The sequence below is a fragment of the Protopterus annectens genome, chromosome 1.part2, assembly GCF_019279795.1.
Source record: "Protopterus annectens isolate FY-2018-M chromosome 1.part2, PAN1.0, whole genome shotgun sequence".
NCBI lineage: Eukaryota > Metazoa > Chordata > Ceratodontiformes > Protopteridae > Protopterus > Protopterus annectens.
Window position 1 is genome coordinate 845017155 of NC_056727.1, and position 14065 is coordinate 845031219.

Sequence of the window (14065 nt, forward strand, 5' to 3'; positions counted from 1 at the left end):
AATGCTTTAGATAAGTCTAAGAATATGGCAGAGACTAGTTGTCCATTGTTTCTGCACTGATTAATGTTATTAGTGAATGCTATTAGGGCAGTGGTGGTACTATGAAAGGGTCTAAAGCCATGTTGGCTTTTGGACAGCAAATTGTTTTTCTGAAGGTAATCCATGAGTTGTGTGTGTATGACCCGTTTTAAGATTTTAGATAAGGGTGATAGGATAGCAATAGGATGATAGTTGTTGAATTCAAAGGAGTTACCTCCTTTGTGTAATGGTATAATATGGGAGGGTTTCCATGTGAGGGGTACTTTGCACTTGGAGATTAAACTATTGATGAGGATTGCAACAGGGTAGGCTATAGCTGGTGCAGCTATTTGGAGGTATTCTGAGGGTAGGTTATTGGTAGCCAGAGTGATGGGTTTGAGTTTTTGAATAGTTTTGATTGATACTGGCTGAAAGGTAAAGTGGGAATTATTAGCTCACAGGTTCATAGGTTCATAGGTTGGTACTAGGCTATCGGCCCTAGGACCTATACAAGCCTAGCCATAACAATTCCCCGGCTATTTCTTCCCACAGTATTTACTTCCCTGGTCCCCTGTCTAGCAGGGTGACTGACATGATCCCCGGGGTGAATTTTCTATCTCCCATCCAATCATCAAGGTTCCTTTTGAAGAGGGCCAAAAAGGCGCTCTGTTTGACATGTATGTGCAGTCTATTCCAGAGTCTGGGGAGTCTGGGTCAGGAACCTATCCCTCCAGCATGTTTTGTTCATTGTAATGACAAGGTTTAGATCCCTGGAGCATGTGTTTCTAAGGGATTGGGATTTCTTTAAGTGTAGCATATCCAACAACTCTGGGTTTGACATGGCCTTGTATGTTAAGCCGAGATTGCCTCTGAGTAGACGATATGCGACAGAGTATAGGTGGAGTTTTTTTTAGATGGTCAGCATAGGGCATCTGCTTTAGGCCTGTGATTCTTTTAGTAAGGTATTTCTGTGGCCTTTCCAGTTTTTGCAAATGTCTTGAGAGGTATATACGAAACAGGGCATTGTATTCTGTAATGGGTCAAATGAGGGATGAGTACAGTGGGACAATGACTTTTTTTCTGGATGAAAAGCCCTTAGTGATGAGGTGTGCCACATAGAAGGATTTCCTGACTGTTGTGGTGATGTGGTTATCTAAGTTTGTTGTTCTAGTGGTTCTGTTGTAGTTGGTGTGTTTGTTAAGGTGGGGGGTGTCTGGTATTTAGTTGATTATTTACTAGGCCTTGGATTGACTCAGTAGAATATTTATTAAACTGGGTAGGGATGTTATCATAGTTATTCCCAGTTGTAGGTGAGGGGGGTTGTAGTTTTTCCAGGTTGCAATACAGAGTTGATTGCAGCCCAGAACCTCTGATGTTTTTTTGCATGTTTTTCTTGTAGATTTTGGTAATAGCTGATTTTGTCTATTTTGATGCATTTTTTGGCTTTATTTCATAATTCTAAGTATTTTTGTTTGTCTAGTTGGGCTTTGTTTTTGTGAAATTGGATGCATGCTTTGTCCCCTTTTAATTACTACACCTGAGATGAGTGCAGTTTGTACTATGGCCCTGATTGTCCCACTATGGCCAAACTGTACAGTGCATAGACAGTTTTGCAAACAAGCACCTGATAAAGGTATAGCTGCTGAGTGAAATGTCAGAAAAGATTAAGATTTAGCTAACAGAAGGGATGTGTAGCTTCCTAGAGGAAGGTGTCTGGCAGTTGAAGCAGATGATTAATAAGCTGTTAATTAGCTGTTTCCATTGGACCAGTGTTTGATTCTTTCAGCCTCCTTTGTTTAACTGTGTGACTCTAACAGTGCTCCTGGGCTAAATCTGAAAAAGGTCCATAGAGATCAGAGCTCTAACCTAGTGAACAAATAAAAATACAAATTCAGATGCATCTCTAAAGTTATTGTGTTGCTGTCAATACTCTTCCATAGTGTGACGTGACTGTTGGTGGCCGCTGAGGTTTTATTGTGTAAACTGGAGGCTCTGAATGCAGCTCATGAATGTTTCTTAATATCTCTCTATCTCTATGCATCATGCCTGAGCACCTGGTAATGCAAACAGGCTCTAACCCTCTTATAAACCAGCATGAGCATCTATGAAGTGCATGTGTAGGCAGATTAGTGTCTCCAATATGGACAGTAGGCAATGTATTTATCAACTGTAGCCAATGGAGGTACTAAAAAGCATATTTACTCTCACAGTTAAGTGGCATGCAGGCAGTACATACATTGTACGGCATTTTTTGCTCCTTTTATGCCACCCTGACATGCCAACATTTCCAGTGCCATATTTTAGATATCCCATCAAAAGTTGTGCTGCTAAGATGGCCTATGTTGTGAAACATGTGCACAAATGCAAAGTGGGAATGTCTGAGATAAGCCATCCATTAGTCTCTGGAACATGGCCAGGAGTATGGAGATGATTTCTAATGGCATTGTATGTGTCAGGGTGCCAAATAGGGAGCACCAAAAAACTTCAGGACACATGTGCAGGTCTCCAGTATAAGGTAGATGTCTGGCACTGTTTTATTAGGGCTGTCACTGATGTCACTGTCATGCCACACTCTGGTGAGAAGTGCAGGCACCATTACAGTGACCTGCAAAGGTGCCATCCTGACCTTCTGAGCTGATGGGAACAAGTTTTCATCGTAACTGCACTTAATACGTATCTGCCCAGGCTATGGTGATATTTAGTCCCTTGTTTAATAAGTAGTAGGTTGCAGGCATGTAACTAAATGTTTTTATCTTTCTCTATAGCTCAGGGGTCATATGGGTTGTCTCCCCAACCCCATTGTAGAAGGAAGTAAAAGTCCACAAAAATCACAAAAACTGACTGGTCAATAAAGAGCCATGAAGATGATTATTGAGGATAAGAAATAAAGTATGTATTGTTACTATTTATTTATTTATTTATTTTCAGTTTGATGACCGGGGAGGTCCACTGGGCTCAAAAAGCCCATTTTCAGTGGAGGGCTGGGGAGAAAAGCTCAAATAATACATAGTACAAGCTCCATAATATGAAGTACAATACATAGTGGAAACAGAAACAAACTAAGCAAATTTGACATACAAAATAGCAAAAACTAAACAAAAGTTAAACATCAGCTTGGAGAAGGATGTAAAGCATATTTATATGTTTAGTGGTTGAGAACAGTAGTACAAGGTTAAATTAATACAGAGGTTTAAATCATCTGAGAATGATATAGAATTAACATTAGCATGGATGAGTTCTTTATGCATGAATATTAGAATGAGTTAAATTAATACAGGGGTTTAAATCCTCTGAGAGTGGTATAGAGGTAGCATTAGCAGGAAGGCAGTACATAGGGTTAATCAATAGTGTGTAAGGAAGAACAAACTTTGTGTGTTATAAAGTATTTATGTATTAAGCAGGTTAGGTGGGTGGAGTGCAATTGCATTTCCATTTTTGGTACAGGTAAGAAAGCAGCTGGGTTTTGAAGTGTTCAGAGTTCTCAGAAATTCTTAGAGATGGAGGGAGAGAATTCCATTTTCTGGCAACGGAAAAGGATAGCAGAAGCTGACCAGCAGGACAGTTTGGTTTATAAACAGAGATTAGATTTTGGTAGGTAGATGTTAGAGTTCTGTTTGGGGTGTATAATGTTAAGATGTTTGTTAGTGCTGGGCATATAGTTGGTTTGAAAATAAGCTTGTGAGTGGTGATGAGTTGAAGATAGTCAAGGTAGTTTGGGAGTTCTAGCCATTGCAGCTGATGGAGAGGTTTACAGTGGTGAGTGGAGTATTTGGAAGTGGTTGCGAACTTTGAGATTTTATTGTAACAAGATTCTAGTTTATGAGATGGAAGAAGTTAAGAATTTTTGGACAAAAGATTTGCAAAAAGAAAAGGAGAAATTAGAGGAAAGAAAAATACTTGCACAAAAAAGAAAAACTGTCAAAAGCTTCAAATGCAAATTTGTGTTCATTAATACAACAGATTCATGCAAACATTATAAAGACCAAAAAACGTTGAACCGTTTGAAAAAAGAATGGACTAAGGAAGTATAAAAATATATAGAATAAAATCTAGAGTTTTTGAAAGGTTTAAAAAAGAAAGATGGGCATGGGAAAGAAAGAGAGCTCTGATATGGTGCATTATTTATGTAAAGGAGAAAGCCAACTCAATTAATATAAAAAAAAAACTGCTTCAAATATATTCAAAGAGAAATACAGGCAAAGGCATCTAGATATGGAAATTTTCACAATACACAAAACAAGATCACAAAGGGAACATATAACAGAAGATTAATAAAACAGAAGTAAAAAAAAATAGGAGCTGACATTATGGGATACATCCGAAGTGAAGGATTTACTGTAGAAAGTCTAATGCTTCTGGTTATGTCACACCATAATGGAGCAATGAGTAAGGAGAAACAGGAGGAGCAGGAACAGAAGGAGAAATATGGACATGGAAAGAAAAAAAAGAGATTTAATATTGTGCAATATTTATACGAAGAGTAAGTAAAACTAATTAATACAAAAAAGTGTCACCAAAGATATTTAAAGAGAAATACAGGTAATGTCCTCCAGATTTGAATAATTTTACAATACAAATATAAGAAAACAAAGGGAAAGTAGAAAAGAGGGTTAGTAATAGAGAAAATAAAGAAATAGAAACTGAAGTTATGAATAACATCATAGTATGATAGAATAATGTGTCCCGAAATTAAGGAGAAAGCAATAGAGTGGGAAGCATATGATCAGTTGCCATATGAAAATGCTTTGGAGCCTTCAGTAGGAGACAAGTACAAAAGTTCAGTTGGAGTTGCACAGCAAGGGAAGGAACAGGAAACTGTTGCAACTCTGATGCAGTCAATGTTGTGGAATGACAGGCCAGAGAGGTCCCATATGAAAGATCAATGGATGACACAAGGTGAAGCTGAAGATAATATGCCACAGGAAGATTTTCTGGAACTTTCTGTAGAATGCACACAAGAAATGGAGAGCAAAGAATGTGGCCTTAGTTTAGAAGAAAATAATCTAAGGGAAGATTTGCTTGATTTAATAGAGATGGATAGACATATTAAGAACAATGAAAGAAATAGACTACAAAAGTCAATAAGATCCAAAATGTTAGAAGTTTGATAAAACAAATGAGTACAGTAATCAAGACTGTTCATAGAAATTCATGAGATATAACAGAAGTAAATATGATATATTATTGTGCAGCTAAGTTAATAACAGATAAACTTTTACCAAAAAACACAGGGCAGTAAGAAAAAGGAAGGGGAGAAATCAAATGCCATTATTGAAGTATCGAATAGAGAAAGCTATGAAGCAATTAAGACAAGAAGTGTTGCAGTTAGAAGAGTACTGAAGAGGGAGCAGATCAACAAAAATACTCAGAAAGATCTTCGTGATAAAAGCAATGCAGTGTCAGAATAGACCAGAAGCTATTTATACTATTGCAAATAATAAACTATAAAGATATTAGCACAGGCAGAAAAAATAGAAGTTATGCAATAAATATAAAGGAAATTAGCAAAATAAGCAATTTATTGATGACCCAAGAAAGTTTTCTAGTGAAATGTGCAACAAGACAAAAAGAATAGAAACAGCACCAAAAAAAGAAGAAACAGGCACATTTTGAAAAATATCTATGAAGATCCTGTGGAGTATAATAACAATGCTGAATGGATAGAAGAAGTCAAAGAAAGAATAAGACGTTCAAATGTATAGGATATGAAATGGGATGAAGTAACAGCCAGAGCAACTGAAACAAAATTAAGAAATGCTCCTAATTGGAAAACCCTAGACCCAGATGCAGTACCTAACTTTTGCTAAAAGCATTAACATCTTTGCATAAGATTTAGCCATGAGTAAGAACTATTTATGTGGAACAAGGGATCATTTGGTGTTAAATAAACTCATAACTGAGAACTGTAAAAAAGGCAAGAATCTAGGTATGTAATGGATAGCCAACAAAAAAGCATTTGACAGCATCCACATTCATGTATAAAACATGCTAACAAATGTAAAAGACATACGATGATTGATTACATTACTGTGACCATGAATCAGTGGCAAACCACTTTACAGCTAAGCCATGATAAAGGAAAAATTATTACCCCAGGGATAAAAATTCAAAGGGGGTATTCCAGGGGGATTCTTTGTCAGCTGTTTTTTTGTCTTTCCCTTAATCCGTTAAGCTGTCTAGTTAACAGGTCAGGACATGGCTACACTTGGTTCCCAGAAAATAACAAAGTGTAAAGCCTTCTCAGCTTTATTTTGTGGGTGATTTAAAATTATATAGTTAATCAGATGAGGAACTGAAACCACAACTGCAAGTGGTCAAAACTCTCTCAAATGATATAAGAATGGCATTTGGTCTTGATAAATGTACAAAAACAACCTTTAAAGCAGGAAAGCTGCATCACTAAAAATATCAGTCTAAGACACAAATGTGATATAAAGGAACTTGAGGAGGAAGGAGTGTATAAATATTCTGGAACTGATGAAGGATCAACAATAAAGCATGAACAATTATGAATAAAGGTAAGGAATATTTTAGAAGACTAAAATTAATACTGAAAATAGGCCTGACATCTAGTAACAAAGTCCAAGCTATAAATCAATTTGCTCTTCCTGTTCTAACTTACAGTTTTGGGGTGATAATTGATTGGCCACAAAAGGTATTGGATTAGTTGAACAGGAAAACAAGGAAAATGCTTCATTCTTATCAAATGATTTATAAAAATCAGTGCATACCAAGATTATGTAGTCCCTTATTCTGAAGGAAGTATGTGCCTCCTCATAGTTGATTACATGTATAGATTTGCAATCGTAGGACTGCATACATATCTGCTGACCTCACAAAATCCAAGCATAGTGAAATTTTTAAAATATGCAGAGAACAAGTCTAAGATGACATCCCTGCTTAGTTTATCAGAAGCATATAGGTGTTAAGCAGGAATGGAAATCAAAACAGAAGTAGATAAAAATCAGGCAGCAACTGAATGTGCCAAAAACAAAAGAAAGAATGTAAAGTGAAGGATCAGATGAGGAGGCAAGAAATGTTGAAAATGCATAAATATAGTTGCAAGTACAGAAAACCCCTGGAGCATCCTCATTTCACTCAAGATCTAATTCAGGAATGATTAAAGAGACATAAACTTAAATCAAAAGATGAAAAGTTAATATCAGTGGCCCAGGATAGCAGATCCCATACACACACATTGGTTTACAAAGTCCATTGAACATGTCACAGAAACAGGAAAATGCAGATTTTGTAAAACAAAATTAGAAACAATTGCACATCTTGTTGCTGGGTATGATATACTAATGGCAGAAGGTCTGAATACTGAAAGACATAATAATGTAGCAAGACTGTTGAACTGGGGATTGTGCAAACATTATAATATCTAAGTAGATGAGAAACATTGGAACCATGAGCCACAATGCATTATAGAAAATGATGAAGTTTATATCACATGGGATCACCCATTCTCTACAGTTCAAAACATAGATGCAAGAAAACCAGATATAGTAGCCCATAGAAAGAAGACAAAAGTGGCATTGATAATTAAAATTGCTATACCCAAAGCCATGCTAGGATTTACAGGCAGAAATAAGGGCAATGTGGAAAAAGAATACCCATACAGTTCCAATAGTAGTAGGACCAACAGTTCTCATAAAAAAATAATTTACAGTCATATTTAAATATGTTACTGATCCATGTAACTCTGTATGAATTGCAGAAGGAGTCACTTCTGAGCACATTGCGGGTGCTGCAAAGAGCCCTTTTGCCTAACATCAAAGACTGAAACAGTGCTAATTTCATGAACGTTAATCATACTTTGACTTAGTAATGGAGGCCACTCCAGTTATGGTCTTAGACACCCAAAAGGCTTGGAGAAATTAAACCGGGAAAATCATCTCCTATACTGGAGAAAGATGGCAAGCGTTTCCAGACAGGTGTGCATATTACAATCTTTATTTAAGCATATTTTTGTTGTAGATATGATTATTGCATTAGTTATATGGCAGTAAAAGCATGCATACCAGTCACTCTAGTGTGGCAAGTGTGGCTATGTTTAGACGTCTGTATTGCTACTGAGGTCTGGATGTTTTTCAGGGCATGACTGAACACTTATGCTGAAATTGTGTCACTGTTCCTGTTTTAGCGCAATACACATGCAAGTGTTACAGTATAGGACAGGTATAAGGAGAAGAGTTCAGCAACTCACAGATGGCCCAGCTCTTTCCAAGTTGACTACCACTGCTGCACCTGAGTATAGTAGGCATAAGTAGTACATTGTCAGACTGTTTACTTATGATCACCTTGTTAGGACTGCATACAGTAGCGTAGCAATCTTTATATATCAGGAATCTGAGCTGCTAATTGGCCTTTTCAGTTTGTTTAGCTGTACTTATAATTTGGATAATGTCATTATTGATTTGAAGGTCTTACAGTTAGAATATTGATAATATGCTAACTTGTTTGTCCCTCCTTTCCCTTCCTTTGTCACTATCCTTTCTTCAGAACTTATTCTGTTATATGCATTGTATTATTTCACCCCCTTTACTTTGCAGTTATGCACAGCAGCTGCTAGGCTGGCATGGCCTTAGTTCACAGTCCCTCTGAGGTCCAGACAGACCCTACATTTTTCAGAGTGACACCATGGACTGCCTTCCCAATTGCTACACTGGGGGCAGAGAGATGTTCACCTGTTTATTTCCTGGTGGCGCTACAGAGGGTGTGTACACAATTGTTTCTGATGGTGGCTCTGCCAGATGCAGTGAGCTTGTAGAGAAATATATTCCTGTATCTGGATAAACGCTCGGTCTTCACCTCAAAGCTTCAGCAACACAGAAAAAACAAAGAGAATGAACTGACCACGACTGAATAATGTAGAAAATAACTTTAATGCATAAAGTAAGCACTTTCATGATCCCAACAACTGATCGCTTCATCAGACTAGTTTGCAAGAAGCAGCATCTTCAAATTTAAACAGTAAAACAACCAATAACTATAAAACATTTAATTCAACTCTAATTGAAAGCACCACCTCCAATTAAAAATGTAAATTATGCATATTTGTAACTTACATTCCTAGCAATGCTTTCTGTTTTACTTTAAAAACAAATGCAATAGTTAGTGTTTGAGGGGTCTAACCCTAAGAAAAGGTTTTGGTGACAATGCATTGTTTATACCTGGTGTTTTCTGTGCCTGCAGTTGCAGAATCCATTTCTGTTCTGCTGGCTCAACTCTAATTGAAAGCACCACCTCCAGTTAAAAATGTAAATGCATATTTGTAGCTTACATTCCTAGCAATGCTTTCTGTTTTACTTTAAAAACAAATGCAGCAGTTAGTGTTTGAGTGGTCTAGCTCTAAGAAAAGGTTTTAGTGGCAAAGCACTATTTATACCTGATGTTTTCCCTGCCTGCAATTGCAGAATCCATTTATGTTCTGCTGTCTCAGTCCTCTTCTTTAAGTCACCACCTCTAATGTTATGTTCCATAATCTCAAGTACTAAAAAATTAAAACATGTTGAGAGCCCTGATCTTTAACATGCTTAGCTAATGCACTGGTTTCTTTTTCATTAGCTATATCTCTGATGTGCTCCAGAATGTGTTCTTTCAGGCTCCTATTAGTTTTACCTACATAAAAAAAACATAACAAACTTTACAAAAACTGAGATACACTATATGGTGTGTCCTACAATCAGCATAAAAATCTAAATTTATAACAAAACTCTGACTGGGATGTGTAAACGCTATATTAGTGTAGATAAACTTGCAAGCCATGCAGTGCCTGCATGGAAATGTTCCTAGCCTTTGAGAAACTCTATCACCATTTTTGTTCACTAGCGGTTTATAACATAATTGCCTTTTCAGGAAGCGGTTATTCTTATAGCAAAAGTGTGGCCTTACATCTATGGCCTCATCCAGTTCTTCTATGGAATTTAATATATTCCAGTTATTTTCAAAAATCCAACAAAATAAGTTAGTTGTTTGTGTATGTAATAGGAAACCTCACTTTTTGTTTGTCAGTAGTCTGCATGGCATGCCTCTCATCTATTTTATCTAAAAAAATGTTTTCCCCTTATCATTGCGTGCATTATACATCCCCTTAATACTAACATCTATATCTGCTACATTATAACCTCTATCTATAAATTCATCCTTCAGCATGTCCACTGCCTAATGTAATCTATCATCTGTATTATGCAGTCTGCTGATCCTCATAAATTGTCCTTTAATTACATTCTTATTAACATGTTAGGGGTGCATACTAGTTTTGTGTAAAATACTGTGGTGGTGGTGCTGCAGTTGCATTGTCGCCTCACAGTAAGACGTTGTCCTGTTCGATTCTCAGCTAAAGCGTCTTCTGTGTGGAGACATGCGTGAATGGGTGTACCTTCGTTGAAGGTTGTGCATCAGAGCTGGCATCTCGGCATGTAAAAATCTACTGCCAATCATTAGCGGGCCGGAGTTCCGCTGTGGCGACCCCTAACCGGGAAAAGCCAAAAGACACAACAACAACAACAACTAGTTTTGTGTAAAATACTATTCTTTCTAGTGGGTTTCCTATACAATTTTGTAACTAGTTCAGTACGTCCAATTCTATGAATAGTTATATCCAGAAAATTAATAGTTTCAGATGAACAGTCATACGTAGACCTAAGGAAATCAGTAGTGCCATGTAGATAATCAATAAACAGTCCTAATCTACTACTCGTGTCTCCCCACAGAAGAAAAATATCATCCACAAATCATGGATACCAAATGATACTGTTGACAAACTCATTGTTTCATAGCAAATGATTCATTTCCCAAGATACCAATGCTAGGTTGGCGTAGCTATTGGCACACACTGTGCCCATCGTTACACCAGCCTTTTGCAGGTAGAAATTATCATTGAATAGAAAAACATTATTTTCAAGAATAATTTCTAACAATTACATATCAGATTCACTTTGGTATGTGTGAATATTCTTTTGACATTCAATAGTTCACGTACCCTCTCAATGCCCCAGGAGTTTGGTATCACCATAAATAGTAAATTGATGTCGATGGTGACAAACATAAACTCACTGTCAATCACTGACATTTTTTCATACAGAGATTTTAAAAACATGTTTGTGTCTCTACTAACAGTGTTGCATGTATCTAACACTGGATGCAGCTGCTTCTCTACATAAATGGATAATGCTTCTGTGCACCATCCTCTGCTAGAAACAATAGGCCTCATAGGAGGTTCAGTCATGCTCTTATGTATCTTAGGTAATCCATATATCATAGGTGTAATGGGATGTTCTACCTGAAAATAGTTAAATATATCTTCCGTAATCTGTTGTGACAAATAAATCAAATACATAAACAGACACCCTGTCTATAATAGCTTTCACATGCAGACTAGAAATCTGAAAATATGTATTAGTGTCACCAAGAATTAACATAATTTGCTGTATATGTAACGTTTTTTTTCATTACTACAACACTCCCACCCTTGTCTGCAGGCCTAATTTTTATACTGGACATAGCCTTCAGTTGTGCCAAGGCTTCATTTTCAGATTTGCTTAAGTTGTAAAACTTTGCTGCTCTTTTATCATTAAACACTTTCTTAATCTCTTTCTCGCACACTGTTATAAACGTTTCAACAATTGGGTGTATTTTGGGTACAAAAATGGTAAGTTTCTTAAACTGCATAACTGACATACCATTGGTATCTTTAAAAAGGGTTCTGAGCGTCAATGTACACCCAAATAGTCTCATGTCTTTGAGAAGATCTGTCATGTTAGTTTTCTGTGCTGGAATAAAGGAAATACCTTTATTCAGCAAAGAAGTTTGCGCTTCTGTTAGTTTAAATTGAGAAAGATTGATTACCAGTTCTTGTTGTTTTTGTTGTTGTTGTTCCGAGTTGTCATCCTGGTATGTTGTACCTGCCCATCTTGCAGGCGCAGATATCTCCCTTTCTGCCGTCTGCTCTTGGACCTTTCTCATATTGGTAGCGGGTTGCCTAACACAAAAGGCAGAATGGGTGTTTGGATTGTTTTCTTGGGTTCTAAAAAAGATGTAATAGAGGTTCCATTTTCAGTTGATTTGCTAGTTGTATTGTTCTCTCTCTGCTCTGTACTTTCTTGTCTCTTTTCATTAAGCAGATTAGAAGACGTCATTGCATGTTGCATCATTACATCTGAACTCTCTAGGAGTTCCATGTGGTTAGCTGTTAAAGGAACCATACATGAGACAGAGATATTTTCATTAGGTGTTGTTAGGTCACATTTAGGTTTCCTTGGCCATGAGAACACCTCCTTACATTGAAAGTCATTCACATCTCTCTATAACTTCTTCATTTTAGTATTTTGGAGACTTTTTTCATAGCTCACCGCATCTACCCGAAAGGGCATTCTAAACACAAAACAGCTCTTCTCAGAGCTCATAGAGATCTGTAACAGCTCTATATAGAGCTCCAGCTGCCCACAGGGCTAAAACAGCTCTTTTTAGAGCTAGCTCCACCACCGACTACACATAGAAATCTGTTCACCGTTTAGGATCAAGAGTGAAAAGCTTTGTAAAATTGGTTATTCCTTCCCTCCGGGCAGGCATCACTCAGGATCGATAACACAAGAGGTCCACACCTATTTTTCTGGTTTTATAGCTCACAATACTGTCATATAACTCATGGATCTTAGTGCCTATGACTTCTTCAGAGAAGTTCGATAGTAGTTCATTTTGCAGTCTATCTATGCCCTCTGATAAAGATTTTTCTTGTGGGGTAAAGTACTCAATCAATAAATGCATATAGTCGTAGCTGAGTTGGAGATTAAGACGTTGCCATTTCTGCAACAGGTCAGGGTAAATATCTCCATTTGTGGGCATTGTTAATTCTCTGAGTTCCCTAGGGACTATTTTATACTTCAGTGATGCTTCCAGATGGAACCTTTGCCACTGGAGCCTTTTGAACTTATACGTCTTATTCTCCAAATCTCTTAAGGTGTCTGCAAATTTGATATGCATATTAGAGTCAATTACCTCACTTCTGCTATCTGGAAACACAGGATGCTGTATTAGAGGGGTTGAATCAACATTTAATATACGATGGAAGTGTTTGTAATATTGCTAACTAGCTCCATTGTGAGAGTTGACCATACTAACGCCTTCAGCCATGTCTCAGTACAGAAAAAAATAAAAATCCAACAAGCAGAGAAATATATTCCTGTATCTGGGTAAACACTCGGTCTTCACCTCAAAGCTTCAGCAACAGCAGACAACTGGTTTAGGTGTTGGGGGAGCTGTTGCACTAGAGGCTGGATAAGTAAATCAGCCATCTAGAAAGGCTTCTCTAGTGAAAAGTAGAGTAATATCACTGCCTGCTTCTGTCAGCAACACCTTGGGTAGGACCAGTGGGGAGAATGGATACATCAGGTAGGACCAGTGGGGACGATTGACACCTCATGTAGGACCAGTGGTGAGGATGGATACCTCAGGTAGGACCAATGGGGAGGATGGATATCCAGATAGGGCCAGTGGGGAGGATGGATACTTCAGGTAGGACCAGTAGGGAGGATGGACATCTCAGGTAGGGCGAGTGGGGAGGATGGATGCCTAATGTAGGACCAGTGGGGAGGAAGGATACTTCAGGTAGGACCAGTGGGGAGGATGGACAGAGCGCTGCCAAACCTCTGTCTTGAGATCACACAGGTAATGTGTCTGTCCACTACTCCCCATAACCAGTGTTATCCATTTGTTTATGTCTCTGTCTCTGCCTCCACTGCTGTCCCCCCTCCATTAGTATATTAGCACACAAATCTTATCTTTCTTTGCTTCTATATACTTGTGTGCTTGCCTCTGCAACCTAACCAGAACCTCTTACCATAGCTTACCTTTCCCTTACATCCTTCCCTACCTATCCCTCTTTAAAAACATAAAATGGGCACCTTCCCCACAAAAGAAAGTTAACCACCCTCCTTCCTTACATCTCCCTTTTGCCAATCTTGCCTTCCCTGGTACCTCATGTGTTTCTCTCTGCCTGCTGTCTCCTTCTTCTTACTGTCCTTTGCTTCCTTTTTCACCCTAT

General features: G+C 37.8%; 1 pseudogene; it reads right to left on the reverse strand.

Annotated features, from left to right (window-relative positions):
- Window positions 1–11251, reverse strand: part of LOC122792415 — a 94902-nt pseudogene extending 83651 nt beyond the window's left edge.
- Window positions 11252–14065: the final 2814 nt, after the last annotated feature.